This window comes from Elephas maximus, chromosome 14 (genome assembly GCF_024166365.1).
Source record: "Elephas maximus indicus isolate mEleMax1 chromosome 14, mEleMax1 primary haplotype, whole genome shotgun sequence".
In the NCBI taxonomy this organism is placed as follows: domain Eukaryota; kingdom Metazoa; phylum Chordata; class Mammalia; order Proboscidea; family Elephantidae; genus Elephas; species Elephas maximus.
In genome coordinates this window covers 1,997,594-2,003,764 of record NC_064832.1, presented here as the reverse complement: position 1 = coordinate 2,003,764, position 6,171 = coordinate 1,997,594, and the positions used below count along the sequence as shown (strand labels likewise).

Sequence of the window (6,171 nt, the reverse complement as noted above, 5' to 3'; positions counted from 1 at the left end):
TGGATTCATTTGTTTTTTCGGGTCTTTCTTGTAAGAAGGACCACCATAATCTTCTGACTACTCTGCCACCTTGGCCCCGCCTCTCTAAATGTTAAGATTTTTTTAAACAAAATCAGAGAGAGAAGGAGAAGCAGGAAAAGGGCCTTACAAACATTTAAATAGTTTACTTTCATATTTGGGAATGTCTAAACAGAGTAATGGAGCCCTACTCGCACAGTGGTTAAGTGCTGAGGCTGGTAACCAAAAGGTCTGTCAGCAGTTTGAATCCACCAGCCACTTCTTGGAAACCCCATGGGGCAGTTCTACTCTGTCCTATAGGGTTGCTATAAGTCAGAATTGTCTCGATGGCAACCGTTTTTTTTTTTTTAAACAGAGTCATAGATAATAGAAAGTCCAGTGAAGAATCTATCCTGTACTGACTACTTAGCTATTGAGCAAGGGATTGAAAAGAACCTTTCTTAGAGGAATTTAAAAATCAAGATTATAACTTTGTACTTGATAATATTATAAAATAGAAACTTATGTATTTCTGAGCCAAAGCCAAATACTGATAGGTAACATTTAGAGAGTCATGTTGGGGATAGTGACTTAAAGCAGTAAGTCCAGCTTCTTAAACAAAAGAAAAAGAAATAGTTGCAGTAATTAATGTATGTCTTGGGGATAAGCAAAGATTATAAACCTCAAAATGGAAAATAATCTTTATGTCACTAAATTCATTCATATAGCAATTCAATCACTTATTCATTTCAACATATTTTCAACTTTTTAACACACTGCTTATATTTAAGTATTTTCTTACTGATAAGTGAATTTGCTAAGAACTATTTTATTATCCTTATGGAAATCCTGGTGGAGTAGTGGCTAAGAGTTTGGCTACTAACTAAAAAGTAAGCAGTTCGAATCCACCCAGTGCTCCTTGGAGATCCCATGGGGCAGTTCTACTCTGTCCTAAGGTGTTGCTATAAGTCAGAATTGACTTAACAGCAACGGGTTTGTTTTTTTTCCTTAATCATTCTTATCCTATTAAAATAAGTATAGCATATTTTTATTTATTTTTTCATGGATCTTCTACAACAGATTTTGGATGTAAATGCATGATGTCTTACATTTTATCTTTGTGTAATGGAATGGTGTTTCTTGTTTAAAAAAAGGTAAAATTACCCATTCATTTAAGCAACTGTATAATTTCCTGAAAAATTCATTGTTAGATCAATCACAGATATTATGAAAAAATAAATAAGTAGTTCACTGTTCTTTATTTACCTTCCACACTCTTGTTTCTTACTTTAGGGAAAACCAATGAATATTCAATGGAGAATTATAGTGAAACATCAACTGATTTCATTTTATTAGGACTGTTCCCACCATCAAGAATTGGCCTTTTCCTCTTCATTCTCATCATTCTCATTGTCCTAATGGCTTTAATTGGTAACATATCCATGATTATCCTCATCCTACTAGACACCCATCTCCACACACCCATGTATTTCCTGCTTAGTCAGCTCTCTCTCATGGACCTGAATTACATCTCCACTATTGTCCCCAAGATGGCTTACAATTTCTTGTTTGGAAGCAAGTCAATCTCCTTCATTGGATGTGGAGTTCAGAGTTTCTTCTTTTTGACTTTGGCAGGTGCAGAAACACTTCTCTTGGCATCTATGGCCTATGACCGTTATGTGGCCATTTGCTTTCCTCTTCACTATCCTGTTCGTATGACCAAAAGTGTGTGCGCTAATGACTATAGGATCTTGGATAATGAGCTCTATCAATGCGTGTGCCAACACTGCATATGCACTCCATATACCCTATTACCAGTCCAAGACCATCGATCATTTTTTCTGTGATTTCACAGCCATATTGGCTCTGACACACATGGACACCTGGGTCTATGACTACATAGTGTTTGTGTGCAGCACCTTATTCCTTGTGTTTCCTTTCATTGGCATTACCTATTCCTATGGACGGGTTCTCCTTGCCATCTACTGCATGCCCTCATCAGAAGGGAAGAAGAAGGCCTATTCAACCTGCAGTGCCCACCTCACTGTGGTGACTTTGTACTATGCACCCTTTGTTTACAATTATCTACACCCAAGATCCTTCCGATCTCCAACAGTAGACAAGGTTCTGGCTGTTTTCTACACCATCCTCACACCCATGTTCAACCCTGTCATCTACAGCCTGAGGAACAAAGAGGTAATGAGGGACCTGAGAAGAGTTACTCAGAGAATGTTCTCTCTGTGAAAATGTAGACCAGATTTCTGCATCAATCTTCAAGCTGAAAGTGTCTATTCTGCAGTGAATGGACAAGGTCTAAGGTTATATTAGAAGATTTTAAAAACTAGAAGTTTGACAAATAATTTTACCTTACTAAGGCATGTTTCTTTTTTCCTGAGGTGATTTTTTTTCCATCAATATAAAAGGCATATACAGTCAACTCAATCTGAGAAATAAGAAGCTTTTATTAATATGTAGAAAAGAAAATGAAAACTTTCTAAAATGATATCATTCATATAACAATTCTACTATACATAATTTATCTCTCAATATGACAACAGAAAAATTAATGATTTATTTATTTAAAAATAATATTTTCTCCATTAATTCTCTGTTAATAGGTGTGTACTGTCCCAATTTTTTCCCCCAATTTCAGGGGAAAAGGCAGATATAGGGATTAGAAAGTCTTACACAACTATAGAGGAAATATGACAAGTTTATGTTTTCCAGAAGAAATATGACAAGTTTATGTTTTCCAGAAGAGGGGACCTGAATTTATCTGGATGAATCCTAGGAAAGTGATTTATAAACAAGGTCAGTAATCAGGGCTGGAGAGATGCTGAGTTAGAGAAGAAGGAGAGCATACTTTATAAGAGGATTAATGGAAGTTATGGGTTATGTTATCTCAGCCATTCCCAAATAAGTCCCCAGCACAGACTCAAATTTTGCATCCCAAGTAGCCACGTTACCCTTATATAAGACAATTTACCTTATACATTTTCTTATTCTTCAGTCAATAGACTCATAATTCTATTGATATGTTTTTTGGGGGTAAGAGTGGGGAGTCAACTTCTCTGCACCAGTATTTTAAATTGATATACCAGCTCAGCCTGTGCCTGAATGGGTCCCCCCATTATTTTCAGGAAAAAAAAATGTATTAGCTTAGGTGTATATGCTAGGTGAAGAGGCATTGCAGTCCAGGAGAGAATACTGCTGATACTGAAATCTGTCCTTTTTTTTTTTTTCTTTTGAATTGTAATTTAGATGAAGGTTTACAGAACAAACCAGCTTCTCATGAAACAATTAGTACACATATTGTTTTATGACATTGATTACCACAATGTGGCAATGGGAAGCATAGTGGCAATCTGCCTGTGTAAAGATTACAGCCTTGGAAACCCTCTAGCACAGTTCTACCCTGTCCTACAGGGTTGGTATGAGAGGCAATCGACTCAGCAGCACATAACAATAAAAACAGCAGTGTGAACTGAAGGTAAAACAGTGAAATAGAATATACAGTAAATGGTTGGTATTATCTGTGAAACTTGTTCTTGAATTTATGATGAATAAACTCAGGAATTCCCTCAAAAACATCATATTTATGAAAATATGGTCACTTCCAAAGTAATTATGTTTCTGTGTGACAAAATAGATAGTAAATGTTCACATCACCTAAAATGGAACCTCAAATGTAAGAATATTTGTCTGTAGCTGTGCAAATAAATTTATAAAACAAACTAAAGAGAGGCTTGAAGGAGAAATTGAATTTGTTAATGAGGGGAAGATGCATTGTGGTAGTGCCTGTGATGGAACCTTTTGGATACGGGTAAAGAGCGAAGCCAAGTTTAGAATTCTTTCATATGGAGCTAGTAACATGAATTATATTTTCTGTAAGTACAGGTGTTTTCATGCTAGTAAGTGATGAGATCACATAGGTGTCGATTCCATTATATTAATTCTTTTGGTAGTGTGGATTAATGTCTAAACTAAAATCATTCTGGATTTACAGTGACAGGTTTAGGAATTGAGTGACAGAATTTATGTAAGAGTTGGTCAAGTTCAGAATTAGCCTCTGCATTTTTTATAACACTGTTCACCAAAAACCCTACAGCATGAAATACAGACAACAAAAATTGTTTTGGATCCTATTTGTAAATACGTTATCTGTTTTAGATAGGAGATGAGAGTCACTGGAAATGAAAGTACAAATTCATACTAGAGTTAGCTTTTGATGGGCCCAAGTGAAACAAGACTAATAAAGCTAGCTCTTAAGAGCCCAAGCTCTCCACAGCAATTGTGAATGCAGCATTTCCTACATTTTCTATTTGCCCATGAGTGAAGAGTGGTTAGTGCTGTGTCTTACTTGCTGTTCTGCCTTATATGACTCATTCTTTGCAATTAAATATCTGGAAATTACTTGTCTAGATTTTATATGAAAATATAAAATGGAAATTATAATGAAGATAAAATAAGAATGTCTAAAATTACTTACCTATTGGAAAACAGGAAGCCCTGGTGGCATAGTGGTTAAGTGTTATGGCTCCTAACCAAAAGGTTGGCAGTTTGAATCCACCAGGTGCTCCTTGGAAACTCTATGGGGCAGTTCTACTCTGTCCTATAGGGTCACACTATGAGTTGGAATGGACTCAACGGCAATGGGTTTGGTTTTTTGGTATTGGAAAATAAAATATTTTCTACATCTCAAGGACAACATCTGGAAATAATTCAGGGATCATAGGATTAGAAGGTGTGCTATGGTTATTCGGGTTTTGTTTTTAAATACAAATTATGCCTAATTGTAATGCCTTATGATTTTAACTATGCATTTTATTTATTTATATTTTACCTCCTTTATAAATTATTAACTTCCACTTAGGTAATAATTCCACCTTCATTAACAATTTGACAAAGCTTTTGTGAGAAACAGAGTAGTGAATGTACACAATTTGAAAAAAAAATACTATACAAATGTAGTGGATGACAATATTTGAATGAAAATGATGACAATTTTGTTGATGGTGATGATGGTGGTGATGATGAAGAGAATAAAGGTTACAGTTACTGTTCAATGATTTCTTATACTCAGGCTCACACTAGTAATCACCAGGTATTATCTTATATACAACTTGCGATAATCTACATTTTGTTCTTTTTTTAAAAAATATCTGCTGCATATATAAACTACTGGCTTAAAAAGTTAAATTCACTACCCCATGTTTCCATAACTAGTAAGTAGCAGAACAAGAATTTGATTCAGTTTTGACTCAAACTCTGTGTAATTTTGCAGTGAAGCAGATAAACTCACCCCTGTTTCAAACTAATATTTGAAGGCTACACACTCGTAATCCATTCTTATCTATCAGAAGTATCCGTTTACTTACTTCATCTATGATTAATGCCTATGATTGACCATTGTGGAATTTCATGAAGGTATATGGTTTAGAAACACACAAATACTGGGTATTTATGATCCTTTATACTTTAACAAGTTTATGATTCTTAAACTCTATTCCCTTCTAAATAAATATGTATAATTTATTTAAACATTACATAAGATTATTACTTCCTAAGATATCCAATATAAACAGGTATATACTCTGTCCTATAGGGTCACTATGAGTAGGAATCGACTGGATGGCAATGGGTTGTTTTTTTTTTAATATACTCTCTGTCTCTTTAGTTCAATTTTTGGGCTGGGAAGGATACCTAAGTAATATAAACTGTTATATACTCTGTCTCTTTAGTTAAATTAGTTCTGTAAACCTTTGATGCAATGAGGAATCATATGTAGAATTACACACAGGGATACTGTGTATTGTCTAGCAGTCAGAAGACACTCCTCTGGGCCATCTGATTCTGACTCTATAAAGCCAATTTACAACGGTTCTAGATATGAGATAGTAATTAAAAATATTTCTTATACAGACATGCAGAATTAGGCATGATTTGTCACTTCTATGGAACTAAGGTTGACTTTAAGGAGTTAATGCATAAAAAATCATCCTATTTTGCTGGTTTCCAAGCCTTGCAGGTGAGTAAGGAAGGCCACTATCTGGAGACAGTTAATACAGGTTTACACCTCTATCTTCCTTCCATGTACAGATGTGGTCCATGTTAAAGTCTTGTTTCTCCTTCCCTAAGAAACCATCATCATAATGCTTGTTCTTTCCTCCTATA

General features: G+C 35.0%; 1 pseudogene; it reads left to right on the top strand.

Moving 5' to 3' along the window:
• The first annotated feature begins 1,310 nt into the window (after positions 1 to 1,310).
• On the top strand, positions 1,311 to 2,241 carry LOC126058205 (olfactory receptor 2L3-like; annotated as a pseudogene).
• Positions 2,242 to 6,171: the final 3,930 nt, after the last annotated feature.